Raw genomic sequence first — 16,360 nt, forward strand, 5'->3', positions numbered from 1 at the left:
TAAAGCAGTGAGAAGCTTGCTGAATGAGGTGGGGGCTATGGAACTTGGCTTTCTGATCAGATACTGAGTAAAACACTTGGCAGCAGGACTCCGTGAAAACTTTAGGAGAGAGAATGTGCTTGTCCCAGAACAGGACAGCGCAGGTTAGACAAGGTTCCAGCTCCTGAGTAATAATAAGAAGACAGCTAAAGGTTCATGTTGGAAAGAAAGCATGGGCTGGAGCAGGCCCACAATTAGGAGCTGGTCATGATCAGCTGGAATATTGTATGTGACTGCTTGGAATATTGTATGTGACTTTCATTTCCTTTTTGTCTTCCTCTTGGTTTTAATTTAGTTCTTTTTGAAGGATCTTGTTCAGCTCTAAGAGCAGTGGGAAATGGATTTGTTCATAGCTCATACATAACTGGAGCTGAAATCCTAAAGGAGGAGCCACAAACTCCCAGTCTACATACCCAATACCAAGAAAAAAAGATAGAAGGACTCTTAGAAGCCCTTCCTTTCTACCCAGAGATTTCTCCTTCAGCTGTCTACTGAAATCCTCAAAGGGCTTTGCACTTTCTTTTATTGAGGGAAGCTGTTCAATTATTGTCTTACACCCATCAACTGCCTCTCAGAACCCGTGATTTCAGTATCGGCTCAGGAGTGAATTGGGGCTCATTTCTGAACTCAGGATGACAAAACAATAGATTGCCATAGATGCAGAGAAGCCTGCTGTCACATCGTTCTGGAAGTTATTGCTTACGTATTCAGAATCTGTAAGATGGTCTGCAGGTCTTTGGAACAGCATCTGTTAGTCTGTTCGTCCAACCTGAGACTGTCCTGAGTGTGCACATGTGCTGCTTGTTATGAAGCAGCCCTGTTCCCAGTGGTGCCTTCAGCTCAAGAGGGCCGACTCTAGTTTCCAGGTGAACCCTCCTCTCATTCCAGTACTGCTCGTCTGCATGTCTGATTTCTTGGTGTTCTCTTCCACCCTTCCTGGCAACCTTGTGTGTTCTACTGTCCACCTCTAAGAACTAGTGTAAGAGGTTCTTACTCAAATTATGGCCTTGTTCCTTATTGAAAACAAGGGTGCTAAAAAGGTCACTGGACCTCATTTTATGTTGTCATTACTTTGGCACTAATGTCCCCTTACCTGGAAGAGCACTTTCCAGCACACGAGGCCTTTCATGACCTCACATAGTCCTTACAAGAGTGCTGCGAGCTGAGTAGCCATGTAGATGAGGAAACTGAGGCTGTTTCTCTATCATTAACTTTCTCACATTCACAGAGAAACCGAGAGGTTCTTGGCATAACTCCCAGAAGATGCATGTTCCTTCAACACTTATGTAATTTCTAGAAGCAGGGTGGACAGCAATAGTCTATAAACATACAAAATTCCAATTTTATGCTAATTTCCTGAGGTAAGAACCTTCATCATGAAATCTGTGGTCTTGGCTGATTTCTGTGTAGAAAACATTGCTATTGGCTGTTTGCTTGGCATTGCACAGGGGTCTCCAGAGCTCATTCCTCTTTTTGACTGAACTTTATGCCTCTTGGCCAGCAATTTCCATTTCTCCTCATCAACCCTGAGAACCTGCCCCACTCCAATCATACCCATTCCACCATTTATATACCTCACGTTGTGGCACCTGCAGTGTCCTTCTGTGACCCCAAATGCACCTCTGTTGTGTGTTTCAGAGTGCCTTCTTTCTAAAAGGTGTGTAGTATTCCATTGTATGGCGTCACATTCTCTCTGTCCACTCATATGGCAGCGGACGTGTAGGCTGTTTACCTGACTATTGTGGATAATGCTGCCGTGAGAAAGAAGCTTTAGTATCTCCATCAAATCCTGGTTTCAGTTCTTGTGGATAAACACCCAGAGTGGCTCTCCCTTTTATTTTTGTCTTTTACTTTTATCTTCTAAACTAATCAGTTGTTTTTACTGAACCAATTGTATGCTTTCCTGTATCATAAAGAAGCCTCCAAGCCAGGTACAGTGGTGTGTACCTGTAGTCCCAGAGACTCCAGAGACTGAGGCAGGGGCATTGCAAGTTCAGGGCCAACCTGGGCAACTTAGACCCTGACTCAAATTTTTAAAAATAATAATAATAAATAAAAAGACTAGGGATGTGGCTCAGGGATAGAGCCACATCCTGGGTTCAATCCAAAGTGCTAGGGGGCAGGGGGAACATCCATCTTCCTGCAGAGAATATATACTACAATGAACTTAAGTGTAGATTAAAAATGAGCTTAAATTGCTGGGTAGTTGGATGGTTATTAGAAACAAAAATGCAAGCTAGAAAATGCACATCACATATTTCAGCTTTCTCATTTCATAAATAAAGTACATCCAGGAAAAGGGAGGTTCTTAGTCTTTCCCCTCACTTTAAGGTTCTTGCCATTGGAAAACACCATTTCATGTGTCAAATGGTGTTCTAGTCAGCTTTTTTGCTGCTGTGACTCAAGGACCCGACCAGCACAATTGTAGAGGTGCAAGAGTTTATTTGAGGGCTCATGGTTTCAAAGTTCTTTGTCCATAGAAGTCCAGCACCATTCCTTGGAGCTTGAGGTGAGGCTGAACATCATGGTGGAAGAATGTGGCAGAGGGAAGCAGCTCACACCATGGTGACCAGCAAACAGAGAGAGAACTCCATTATCCAGATACAAATATATACCCAAAGCCATCCCCCCAATGCCCCCTCCTCCAGCCACACCCTACCACCTCAGTTACCACCCAGTTAACCCTATCAGGTGAATAGTTCACTGATTCGTTAAGACAACCCAATCACTTCTCTTCTGAACCTTCTGGCATTGTCTCACATGTCATTTTTTTTGGGACACCTCACATCCAAACTATAACAAATGGGTATATAGCAGTCCCAGATTGTGTGTTTGGCAGACATTCTGCACCATTTACATGGAAAACACAGGTTAACTTTCAGTTAGTACCTATGTAGAGATGTGGGAATTCATCCTGTTCCCTGAAAGGCATCCTGTTTGGACTAGGGTTACACAGACATGTTGATGCTGGCTCCCTCCAAACGCCTCCTACAACCTCAGTTTTCCGTGTCTGTGAAGTGGAGAAACAGTAGAACTCAACAGATTAACACGATTAAGTGAGGTAGGATTATAGGTGGGATGAGCATATCCCTGGTCCCTATCAGAATAAACCAGCTCTCCTCACTTCTCCAGATTCCTGGCTGACACATAGTGAAGCCTGTGAGACCCATCTGGACCCCTGTCCACACAGGACTGCCGAGTGACTGCTAGGAAGAGTTGCAGCCAATTTGTCATGCACAAGGCACAGGAGTGATGTGGGGTTTACTCAGAAGCTCGCCTTCTCAAGGTGGAGGGCCTGGAGACATGCAGAAGCTCTACATGTGAAGCGAGGGTCCTACTGCATGTTCTGCTTTCCAAGTGTTCTTTGGGGTCTTTAAGGTCCATGCCTGCCAGAGAGCTCTGAGTATCTGAAGACATTAGCATGTCTCATGATTTTGAACATCTAACAAGAAGGGGCTGTGGGCCCGATCTTACTTCTCTCTGAAGTCTACTTACACTTGTACAATTTACCTTTCTTTTGTTGTTCTCTATCCAGTCACAGAAAGATTTCAGATTCTCCTCCTCTTCTTCTCCTTCTCCTTCTCTTCTACCTCCTCCTCTTTCCTCTTCCTCTTCCTTTTCCTCTTCCTCTCCTTCTCCTCCTTCTTTTCTTGGCCACACTAAGTGGCTGAGGCTGGCCTTGAACTTGTGATCCTCCTGCCTCAGCCTCCCAAGCTGCTGGAATTACAGGTGTGTGCACCATGCCAGGATTTTCAGATTCTTAAGGTTGATGAATATGATTCTTCTTGTATTTACACAACCAAGAATGACTTTTGTAGTTTGTAGGATGAGTAAAAGAGTTTTTTTTTTTCCTGAAGAGTTTTCTGTGTCTCCTAATGTTTATCCCTATGGGAAAAGAGTGAGCATCACTGACCTAACATAAATCAATGAACCCTGCTTCTCCTGGGCACCTCTAAAAATGTGTGTTCTTTCCCCAGTCACCTGCAAGGAGCCTACCACAGTACTTTCCACAAAGTATGTTGTCTTAATTCATTTGTGCTACTGTAACAAAAAGCCACAAACTGGGTAATGTATAAGGAAGGGAAGTTTGTTTCTCAAAGACCTGGAGGCTGCCCCAGGTGCCTGCAGGCTCAACCTCTGGTGATGATCCACTTCCAAGTTAGCACCTTTGTGTCACGTCCTCCAAAGAGGAGGAACATGTGTCCTCATGGCAGAAGGGAACCAGGCAAGAGAGGCAAACCCCTCACAGGCCCCTCTATAAGGTCACCCGCTCTGATTCTGAGGGTGGAGCCCTCATGATAGTCACCTCCCGGGCCACACCACCTCATGGGTCTTTGTGGTAGAACTTGTTGCTCAGATTGTTTGTGGATCTGATTTTATTGATTAAACCTGCCACACAGACCATTGTTTCCTAGTCTTAATGTTTTAGAGTACTTTACAGCTGTCATTAAATGTATAATATTCAACATTTTTTCCATCCAAGTTTGAAAAGCAAAGGTGTCATCGGAGCTGTGTTCCAGTTCCCTGATGGCAGCTACGCGCAGGCGGTCCTCGCCCGACCCTCCAACCACTCCAGGTGCCACCCACTCCTCGTGCTTTCTCAGCTTTGTGCTCTTCTGGTTTTCTCCAGAACCATCTTCTTCAGGCTCCCTGGCTTTTCCTCTGTGTCCAGACCCTGCCCTCCCCGCTCTCACCGCTGTCCTGTGACTGCTCACACAACCCCTTCAGCCCATCTCCCACTAACTGGAAAACAATTTGGGACAAGTTTAATGTCCAGCATAACCCTCTTTCAAGGTGCAGACACATCTACCGGAAATACCAGTTGTACATCACAAACATCTAAAGTCAGAGTGCCACTGTGGCTCTTAACTCCTACCTGCACAACCCCCCTCTCTCAGCTTCCTGAGCTGAGGGCTCTCCCTTTGCACCCCCTAGTCACCTCCACCTGTCTCCACCTTCTCTGTGCTTGGGGACAATCTCTGTGGATGGCTCCAATAGCCAACTGTGGGTTTCAGCTTCTGTTTCGCTGGTGGAAGGCACTGGCAGGAGGTTGGAGGTTAGGAGGAGAGGGCAGTGGGCATGAGTCCCTGGCTCCCTCCTGCTGTCAGCCTTGGGTAGGTCGTGCCTACACTCCTACAGAAGAAGTTGTATCTTCGTGGGACAGTCTTTTATAGCTGTGGTCACAACTACAGTGCTTGGCTCTAGGAACCGACCACCCCTTACCCCTTGGCCCTAGGATGCTGGTCCTGCTGTCCTGCGCTGTCCCCAGCTGGTCTCCCTAACTCTGCCTGCCCCCTCACTGAGTTCCCTCCTCAGCCTATTGGAGTGCACTTTCTTGTCAAGTTCTCGACTGACGCGTCTTCCTGGGCCCAGCGCCAGCACTAGTCTGCTTGCTCAGGCAGAGGATGAGCAGCATCCTCTCTCTGTCCCCTCCACATCCTGTCCACCCTGTTGACACCACCTTCTACATCAAAATAACGCTGCTTGTCTCCTTGCCCTCCTGGCCCTTACTGGTCTCAGCTTGTTCAGCCCACTCACTGCATGGCTAAGTAATCACTTAAAAATACAAATCAGGGGGCTGGAGATGTGGCTCAAGCTGTAGCACACTCGCCTGGCATGCACGGGGCGCTGGGTTCTATCCTCAGCACCACATACAAACAAAGATGTTGTGTCCGCCGAAAACTAAAAAATAAATATTAAAAAATTCTCTCTCATTAAAAATAAATAAATAAATAAAATACAAATCAGGCCACATTCTTTCATTAGTGGCTTTTAAAGTAAAATCCAAATTCCTTTCCACAGGACCATAAGGCCCTGCATGTGGGACCTCTGCAGGGACATTCCACACCTCACTCCAGCCAGTGCTGCAGGCACCCCATGCTCCCTGCTGTTGCTTCCACACCTCAGGACATTTGCTCATGCTGTCCCTGCAACACCCCCTATGGGGCGCACTGGCTACTCTGCTTTTCCATGTTCCTTCTTGTCATCTCTTCAGAGAGGCCTTAGAACAGTCTCATCAAATGAGGTTTCTTCGTCCCATCTTCCCCCACCCCTGTCATTGCACCTGGTCAACTCCTAAAGTCTCCTACCACATATAATTATGCAGATCAATAGTTTTTATGCTTGTTTACAAAAAAAAATCCTCCCTTAAATTTTTCTTGTCTTTTTCACTAGTCTGTAAGTCTCTGATGGCAAGGATGGTCTTGCCCCCACTGTCTAACCAGTCATAACACAGTTCCTGATGTTGGCATGTATCGGCATGCAATTGCTTACATTCTATAAACATTTGTTCAATGCACAGAGGCTTAAATATTCAAGTGAGGGAGAAACAAGCACTAGTGCTTCCTTAAAAGGTTCACAAGAAATGGCAGTGAAACTGAGGAGAAGATTTTACGTAGGTACACACATGTATCTATCCCCCACCCCAGGGAATACTCAACATTCCGATGTCCTTAGCCTGTTGAGGATCCACAAAAACCACTTAGCTATAGAGGAAGTTTCAATTACACAAGGGAGATTAAAGCCACAGCACTTGGGAATAATTACCACGATGTTTTCCATTATACATGCTCAAGAAGAAGAAAAGAAAAAAGAAAGATCGATATGAAAACCCAATGGAAAAACATTTCAAACACTAATCAAATGACTATTACAATCCTAGGAAAATTATTTCAAAGTCTCAGATCTTTGGTCTGAGGCCTGAAGACTAATCCTAGAATGATGTAGTTAAAACTCAAGAATTCCAAAAGCTCTGCTAGAAGCAGGAAGGTTTCCAGTGCTCTGCTCTGGCCAGAACCATCCAATGAAGGATGGCATGTGCTTCCTGCCTGAGGTGCATCTGCACTCTGACAACCCCCTGACCACTAGCATTCTGCGTCTCCAGTTGTTCTTCAGGTATCTGGTTTATTCCTCACTGCTGTGTGGTAACTTTTAGGGCTAGGGATGTGTTTTAAGCTTCTCTTCCTGGTCTAGACAATCCTCTATAGAGGACTGTGGTAAGCATCTACGAACCTTGCTACCCAAAATCTATTGTCTTTGGAAAAACAGTTCATTCCGATTTTCCTCTCGGAAAGACTCTCAGTCCCTACTTCTCCAGCTCTGCAACTCTGGTGCTCCTAATCCTCCCACTTCTCATTTGAAACAGCACCTCCTCCTCTCCCAGCCAACGGCACTCAATGGGCACTTGCTCTCATTTGAGTAGCTGTCACGCGGCTGCCCTGGGGAAAGCCTCCTGCCGCAGGGATCTGAGCATCTATCTGCCTGGAGCAGGACCAGAACTCGGAGAACAAGGACCCTTGGCCCCCGGCCACAGTTGGGTCTGGGCCACACATCCAAAAAGGGTTAGTTCCTAGACTGGTCAATTACTTTAACAAGAAATTCACTTTTTAAATATAAAGACTATTTTGGATTGGGGGTCTCTCAATGGAATTTTTGAATACAGTAAGCACTTGATTTCCACCATTTGGGCAGTTGTGTTGAAGCCCCCTGAAAGAGCAGGAAGGCTCAATGTTAGAGTCTGTAAACAAGTCAGGATGGCACCTGGCATTTTGCCAGAGGGAGTGGTTTATGAAGTAACGCCATCGTGCCATTAAGTGTGGAGATTCCTTATTGGTTGACTGCTGTATCTAGTTTATGTTAATTAGATAAGCTTTGTGGAATGTATATATGCCCCTCCTGTCCTACAATAAATGGCTCCTACTCCTGCTGTATCAATCTACCCAAGTTCCTTGTCACCCCCGGGGTTATTTTGCTGGACAGTGGAAGCTCCCTTGATTGGAATGGGTGGGAACAGAAATCCCTGCCGGAATGAAGCTTCCTAAATGCTTCAGGGCCAAGCAATTCTGTTCAAAAGACCAAAGTTTGTTTATTAATTATTATTGCTTCCAGACCATTCTTGCTGTTTCCCTCTGACCTTCTGAAAAACAAGTTTGTACTGATTTAAAATTAGAATGCATTTATTTATTCTGAAGAAAACATTCTTTGTTTTTGTCAACAGCTGTAATTGCATCCAAATAGGCCAATTTAGTTTAATCCTATACCTAATTAAGGAATTTAAAACTATTTAAAAGATATAATACACTTCTCAGAATTTAAATGTGACTGTGGCAAGAGAATAGCAAGTTCAAGGCTAGCCTCACCATTTAACCAGGCCCTACGCAACTTAGTGAGATTCTGTCCCAAAATAAAAAATCAAAAGGGCTGATGATGTGGCTCAGTGGCTGAGCGCCCCTGGGTTCAATCCTTGGTACCAAGAAAAAAAAAAAAAAAGGTGACAATACTTTTGCTTAAAATTAAATGATTCTGCTGTGTAAATGGAAACCACTCTCTGTATGTTAATTTAACAATAAGAAGAATGTGGAAGTCTTTCCATGTTAAAATATGTAAATATCATCACTTTCAATGACTGACTGTATTCCATATGTACCCTGATGTTTTTTTTAAGAGCTCATCACTACATGAAGGACATTCAGATGGATCCCCTAATGTGAACATGTATTAAAACGTGGCTAATAATCCTGACATTTTTATCACTCTTATGAATACAGGCCAAGGAGGGGGCACGGCTTGTAGGTTGAACCATGGTGCCGCTCACCCAACAGCCTTCCGAAACCTGAGCTTCAGCTCTGCATGGAATCCAGCGCTGGTGGAGGTGGAGGAGAACCCTTGCCTATGCGCCCACCTGGTAGGTGGAAATGGCCCTGTCTCATAGCTCCCGTTTGAATTTCTTTGATAACTAATGGATGGAACTTGTTTTTATGGGCAAACGATCAGTTTTTGTTCCTGTAAGAAACTACCTAGAAAAGGGGCTTGAGATGCCAGGCACTAGTTGGGCGGCTAGGTTGCTGGTGGGCTTTCTGCAGGTGGCTGGGTGCCTCTACCTTGGGGGCTCTCCATGTGCACCGGCACTAGGCAGGGAAGCCCACACGGTTCCCAGGAGAGGCAAGTTCCCAGAGAAGGAGCAAAACGTGCGTGCAGAGCCTCCGGACCCCCAGGAGGCCTCCTGTCTGCCTGCTGTTTGACCCAGTGGGTCCTGGACCAGCTGAGACCTGTGGCTGGGGAAAGAGTCCCAGCTGGGTGTAGGACAGATGGACTCACCTTGCAAAGGGGTGTGAACAGGAGGAAAGAACCACTTGAGCTGTTTCCAAACCATCCAAGCTTTCTCTAGGTCAGTATGTCGTAGCCAGACCTTTCAGCTCTTTAAACACATTCTTAGTTTTGAAGGTATTCAGATTGTTTTCTCAGTGTGATGGGCAGTCCGTGACGGGAAGTCCATGATAGACTTATCTCTCCACCTGTCCCTTGGGTCAGTAAAAGGACTGATTTCATGTCCTGTCCTGTCTGCATCCTTTCCTGTCCACCAGTCTTCAACTCAGGCTGGTCCAAGTGCAGGTTTCCCAAGCCATCACTGCAGAGGCTCACTGCTGTTTATCCATGGACGACTTCCTACACCCGATTCAAGAGCTGGAATTGCTGTAGAGTGCCTTCCTACACCAGGTTCAAGAGCTGGGGTTGCTAAAAGAGGGACTTCCAGGTAAGCACGCTTATTGTTTAAGATGCTTACCATTTCCAGCTTCTGATAACAATATACTGCCTGATGGGGAGAGGCTTTCCTGCAGTCAAATTTTTCTGGCATGTTGTCTAGGAAGATTCCTCAAAAAATTTTTTCCTAATGTTTTTCTAGTGCTAAGGTCCTATGGCTGTAGGACTTTTGATTAATTAATTTATCTATTTATTTTCATGTTATAATCAATTTAACCCGGGACTTTAAAAGACCTTTATTTTGCAAACATGTCATGCTTAGTAAAGAGTCCTTCAGAACGAAAACAAAACCCAGGTACTGACAATACAAATATCCTATTCTGAATATGAGATTCTTACTGAAGGGACCATCAGAGGAGATATATGGTGGCTGGGGATGCAGCTCCATGGTAGACGCTTGCCTGGCATGGGTTTGATACCCAGCACCACTATAAAAAGAGCGTGGGGACAGAGATGGTCATATAACCAGGTCATTTTTTCTAAAAAAATCTATGTTAGTCCTTGGCGGTATGGGTACATAGCAAGTTTAAGCCAATGCAGTCATCTCCAGACGTGGGAGCTTGTTCCCACCAGCCATGTCTAGTAAGCACTCCTTTCTGCAACCTGCACAGAGTGGGGACTCATCCTGATCCTATGAGAGCCTCCATGGTCACCAAGTTCGGCATCCACTGAGAGATGGACAGTTAAGAAGGTGGTTGTGATGTGGACAAGTAGTTTTGTTTTTACACTCAAAGACTCCATGCCAACAAGGACTTCATTTCCTAAACCCAACAGGGTGAATTCCTCCAAGCACCAGGAGAGCTGTCAAATAAAAAGCAAGTCAGCCTCAGGTAAGGGGAGACAGTGTAGGAAAGCCTTATTGCAAGGGGAGGGACTGCAGCAACCCTGGCCATGAGGTCTGCTCACATCTCTGAGGGCAGCTCCAGACACCTCCCTCATGGGGAGTCCAGAAGGCACGCAACCTTTTAGAAAATGTTGTAAATTAATCACAGTGTGGGATGCCACCTGTGAAGTTACTTCAGTGATGAAGCTACTTGGGTGGCTTTTACTCGGTACTGAGCCACGGGGGACTTAGGTCTCCCCTGAGGATCGATCCCGGCATTCCTGTATGTAGACTGCCCGAGGCTTGAGATCTCTGCCCTCGCTGTATTAGTGGGACAGGTCTCAAAGCTCCAGAGTTGGGCCTAACCCATTGGGAACTAATAGTCCACCCCCTACCTTATTTGGCAAAGAATATTCCATGGAAACCTTTGAAGTTCCCCCATATAAATAAAGCAAATGAGGGCTCTCGATCTTTCTTTCCAGTATGGAAGCTCAATGAAGAGCCCTCCCGCCCCTATTTTCTAAAACTGCTTCCTGTGTCCTGTGGTTTCTTCGACGTTGTCTCTTTCTTAGCTTTATTTCACGGCCCACCTGTTACACGCAAAGGAAATCCAAATTTCTTTGCCTGTAGGGGACATGGGCAAGACCACAGGAAAATATGTCAGGTTAGAAGACAGTCCTTCTCTTTATTTAGCCTTGGAGGGTGAGGTAGAGTGTGAGATGTGACTTCCCTTGGGTGGCATGTGTCTGCTTTTCGACCTCAGTGCCCTCTAGAACCTGGAAGGTCCCAGCGTTTGGGAGGCTTCCTTGTGTCCCAACATTGCAACCTTTCTTCTGTGTCAGAGGAACATTGTCATAATGTTGGGAAATCCTGGCCAGGTCGCAGTGAACCATCTGGAACAAAGGGCAGCATGACCTTCTAGCTTGCCTAATAGTTTGAAAATCCATTTTGAGAAGCTCAATGCAAAAATGACCTTGCTCCAATGTCTTTTCTGTACTGTGGGGTTTAAATACATACCTTCTGAGAAGGCAATAAATTTCCTTGAATTTCATCTTCAACAGTAAAAAGTAACAGCTCAGGTCCACTGCCTCCTGCTCCTAGATGCTGCTAATATGAAAGAACCCGAATCCCATACGCCTGTTACGAGAGCTGCAGGAGCAGGTGCGTCGGCATCCTGTACAGCAGCAGTTAGCCACCGAGGATTCGCTGTGCTGCTTGGAAGCTTTGCTGGAATTCTAATCTCTTTCTTTTACTCTTAGCTTGTGAAATAGAAGGTTAGGTTTTGCTCAGCTGGTCGACTCCCTAGGTGCAGGTATTTGGCAACTATAAACTGCAAATTAGGTTAGGTATGCAGAGCAGAAAATTTCTAGTTTATAAATAAAAGCAATTTATTTTAACCCAATAAGAAAACAAACAAAAACACTAGTAAATGAAACAAATAAGAATGTATAAACTATGGGGCTGGGTTGTGGCTCAGCAGTAAAGCGCTCACCTTCCACATGCGAGATGCTAGGTTCAATCCTCAGCACCACCTAAAAATAAATAAAATAAAGTGATTTTTGTTATACAACTAAAAAAAATATTTAAAAAGAAAGAATATAAAATATCATTCCATAAGACCAAAGCTGATGAATCAGTTTAGTTCCCAGTCTAAACCTGGGAGGGAAGAGTGGAGGCAGGTATGAACTTCAAATGGGTCTACCTTTTCCAGTCCTGTGCTCTTCTGTGTGAGGCAGGGCCTCCCTCCATGGTTCTCACAGATGTCCCAGCCCCACGTGCATGTGGACCAGCAGAGCACAAGACCAGTGCTCTGCTCTGACAGGAGAGAAGTCAGCTGTGTCCTCATCAGCACCAGGTCTCTGAGTGCTCTCCAAGGGCACTTTTCCTGCAGGGGCCAGGTAGTAAGAACGTTCCCCTTTCAAGCCCCCGACTCTGTTCCTTGACTAGTCAACTCCACCACTGCAGTGAAGATGCAGCCTAGACCGTCTGAAGATGGATGAACACAGCTGGGTACCAGCACGACTTCATTTGCAAAGCAGGTGGTGGGCTGGGCTGGGCCCGCAGGCTGCACTGCAGCCGCTGACCTAGAGATGCCCGGGCTCTGCCTGGGGGCTGGGGGTACTCACTGGGAGGAGCAGAGTCCAGCTCTCTGCAGCCAGGAGCTCAGTTCCCAGGGGCTTCTGATCTCTCCTGCCACCCTTGTGCCCTCTGCGTGTGTCCTGCTCACGTTGGCTCTGGAGGAACTGGCTAGTGGGGACAAACAAGGCGAGCAAGGACAAGAGGCAGCTCTCAACAAGCCTGTCTGTGGTGACATCCTCCTCCTGTTGCTCACAGCTACCCCAAGCAGGAGGTGGGTGGGGCTTTGTCTGGTTTGGGACCCAAATGGGGAAGCCACATTTTATTCTTGGGTCAGTGATCTCAAGCGTGGAGCTGCTCCAAGAGTGTAAGATCCAGCTGCAGCTCATCAGGGACAGTCGCTCATTGACTGTGTCCTGATCTCAGGCTGTCACATTCCTGATGAAACTCCAGTACTTTTTGCACATTATCTAGAGTGTTGCCTAAAATAACTAAATTTTTTAAAATGTGGTTCATGTTTCTTTTGCTTTATTAGAGTAGAGGTTTTGGGGGTTTTGTTTTCTTTTCGTGAACTTCAGCTGTGTATCAGGGAGGCTGCGTGGTCTCTCTCCTTCTCTTGCTATCTCACCTGCACAAGCACTTCTCCTCTGCCTTTTCATCTGCTTCTCTGCAGAGGACCCTTCTGGGGCCCTGTGATGGTGCTGTGAAGCTTCAGGGTTGCAGGTGCTCTGAAGCTTCTTCTCTCATCGGCCTCAGGAGGGCATTTTTGGCGATGGTTTCTCCCCTCTCTTTTCCTTCTCTCCATCTCATGTCCGAGTGTTTGGTGGCCTCATCTGCTGCCCCTGCTCTGCTCTCCTCTACTTGATAATGTTCCAGCTGCCAATAGGGGCCACGGTGCTGTGTGTCCTGGAGCTGCAGAGATGAAAAGGCAGCTCCTGCCTTCAAGGTTCAGGGTGCAGAGTGACGAGGAGGCAGACGCAAGCAAGCCTGATGCTGGGTGCTGTTGTCTGCCTCCGTGAGCTGCAGACACTGTGTCCATCAGCCTTTCATCGTGTGGCAAATACCTGAGAAAAGCAACTTAGAGGAGGGCGATTTGCAGCTCACGTTTCGGAGGTTTTAGTTGGTCTGTCCCACTGCTCTGGGCCTGAGGTGAGGCAGAACGTCAGGGTGGAAGGACATGGTGGAAGAAAGCTTGTCAGCTCAGGCAGCTGGGAGCAGAGAGCAAGGAAGGGGCCAGGACAAGATAGAGTCCCCAAGGGGGCACACCACCAGGGACCTCCTTCCTCTAACCACATCCTACTGCCTGTGGTTTCCATCTCCTCCCTGGGGTCCATTCATCCACCAGAGTGATCATCCACTGTTGGGGTCAGAACCCATCAGTCACTTCCCAAAGTCCCACCTCTGAGCCTTGCTGCATGGGACCAGGCACTGCACAGGGTCCAGGCACTGCATGGCGTCCAGGCACCACACAGGGACCAGGCACTACATGGGACCAGCATTCAACACATGAGCCTTTGAGAGACATTGTGGATGCAAACACTGACATCAGTGTTGACCAAGTGGCCACAGCCCAGCTGGGTGGGCAGGAGTGGAGCTGTGATACATTATTGCACTCCAAGGACGGGAGGAATGGCACCTGGTCACCTTTGGAGGCTCAGCCAGGGCCCATCCCTGTGTAGCATCAAGTCCTGAAGTGCAACCCTCTGCCACCCCCAAGACAGCAGACACAGCACTCCTGCTGAGAGGCCCTGCTGCTGCAGTTGAGCCACAGTGAGGGGGAGAGGAGATAGGAAGTCTCCTGACTCTGTGCTAGAGCTCATGGGGTGCAAGATCCTGCCTTTGGATTGCTCACTGCTGGAAGGACCTACAGAGGCACAGAAAAGAAATGACCAAGTAATTTTGTCAGCACAGGCTGGCCTTTTGCAGTGCCCAAGTTCTGAGAGAACACAGAGTGAGAGGAAGTGAGGATCTGGCTAGTTTCCTTCAGAGGGGAGTTGGGGTGTGAAGGTTATGCTATTCCCAGTCTTTGCTGTCTCTGGAGAGGCAGCACGTGGGCTCTGTCAACACATCTCGGGCTGCATTTTGGGTTGTTTTCTCAGGACAAATGCCCCAACATATATGATGAAGTCAATGGATGTCAGGAGCAAACATGTTCAGAGGTTTCGTAATATTGCCAATTGTTTTCTTAAAGGATCATAATAAATGTCCACTCCTTGCCCCAGCAGAAAAGGTGTCCAACTCACAAAAACTTAACAGCATCAAAAATCATGCTCTGAAACATCTCCAGTACAACAGGTGAAAGTATCTCACGCTTCCTTTGCGCATCCTTGATTCCTAGTGATATGGAGCATTTTATTGTGTTATTAGTCATTTCTCTGTCCTCTCCTGCCAACCAGCTGCTTTGTTTTTGCTCCATGGATGGATCCTCCACAGGTGAGTTGTGTAACTGCAGTAGGACAGCAGCTGAACCAGAGTGCTGTGCTGGTTCCCGATGTTGGACTAGCAAGGACTTCAGAGTTGAGAGCTGGGGTTCTCAAGGCTCATCACAACAGCTGTCTCCTGTGGGCTCTCTGGGAGATAGCCCTGCAGCTGCAGTGTGCCTGCTCGTGACAGTAACACCCTGGGCCCCTCAGCCTGCTCACCCCGCAAGTGGCCACAGCCCTTATTGCTCATGGGAGTCTCACCTCTCAGAGTTAATTTCAAGTCCAGCAGGACTGACAAAGTGCACCTGGCACAAAGGGAAGCGAGTCTGCAGGCAAATTTGGCAAAACCCATCTTGAGATCTCAACTTAGGAAAAAATGACTTAGAATTGGTTTTCTATCCTCATACTTGTTAGAACTGAGTGCAGTTTGACAAAACTGGCTTTCTGCCAGATCTTGAAATAAGCCTATATAATAACGAAAGTTAGTTTTCTAGATATTTAGATTTTCACATCCAAGATTCACAAATCATTTTTAATTTTAATTTTGTAGAACAAAATGAGAAAAGCATGACATTTGGACCCTCAGATGCTTGTTTGACCCTTCTCTCTGCTTCTGTTGTTTAGTAAGCTATTTTTGTAGGTTTAGATTCTTCAAATATTGCAGCTATAGGTAGTACTTCTCACAGTTCTGTTTTCTTCTTACTAATGACTTTTAATGAAAACAAATGTAGGGGGCTGGGGATACAGCTCAGTTGGTAGAGTGCTTGCCTTGCATGCACAAGACCCTGAGTTCAATCCCCAGCACCAAAAAAAAAAAAAAAAAAGAAAAAGAAAGAAAGAAAACAAATGTAGGAAAAGCATTAAATCTATACAAAAAAACGCGGAGGTCCTGACACATACTGTAAGAATGAATCTCACAGAATAGCAACCATAAGCAGCATGTGCTGGGCTCCTGAGGGTGTGGCCTAAGACCACTCTTCATCTGCTTTGTACCAGGGGACCGCTCCGATATTGTGTCCGCTCTGCGTTTATTTTGTCTTGTGTATTTTCATAAGTGCTTTCGGGCTGCATGTCCCTCTTGGAAACCTTTAGCGTTCTCCCAGCACAAAGATGGATACTCTGCCTTTTGCCTTCACTGAGGCATTCTGGAGGGCTCCCAGGAGGATTTGGCCTTTGAGTCCTCAGCCAGTGGAGACCATATATAATGAGGCTTTCGTGTGGAACGTTTCACATTGTTTCTGGAAAGTCCTAAGAACACCCAGATAGTGGCCCAGGAGCTACGGGGGATGGCCCCAGGGATAGATGTGGTGGTGGGGGAGAGGTGGTGAGGAGGGACAGGCTGAGCATGGTCCTGGGCTACTCTGCCACATGCAGCCTCCTTCTCCACCTGCAAGATAAGTGCCACTTTGTCTGCTGAGGGAGGAGACAGGATGAGAGGAGCCGGTGGATGCGGAGCACC

At 46.7% G+C, this 16,360-nt stretch overlaps 1 long non-coding RNA gene across 2 annotated transcripts; it reads right to left on the reverse strand.

Moving 5' to 3' along the window:
• Positions 1-2,680: 2,680 nt before the first annotated feature.
• LOC120887286 (uncharacterized) lies at positions 2,681-12,789 on the reverse strand. 2 transcript variants are annotated; one of them, XR_013426615.1, is made up of 4 exons: positions 12,105-12,789; positions 9,136-11,934; positions 3,550-3,924; positions 2,681-3,049 (listed from the first exon to the last, which is right to left on the reverse strand). It is a non-coding gene; the product is annotated as an uncharacterized LOC120887286 (long non-coding RNA). The 2 variants fall into 2 exon arrangements; XR_005730456.2 differs by lacking the exon at positions 2,681-3,049 and having other exon boundaries at positions 3,846-3,924; positions 9,136-10,380; positions 11,895-11,934; positions 12,105-12,788.
• Positions 12,790-16,360: the final 3,571 nt, after the last annotated feature.

This window comes from Ictidomys tridecemlineatus, chromosome 10, assembly GCF_052094955.1.
Source record: "Ictidomys tridecemlineatus isolate mIctTri1 chromosome 10, mIctTri1.hap1, whole genome shotgun sequence".
Classification (NCBI taxonomy): domain Eukaryota; kingdom Metazoa; phylum Chordata; class Mammalia; order Rodentia; family Sciuridae; genus Ictidomys; species Ictidomys tridecemlineatus.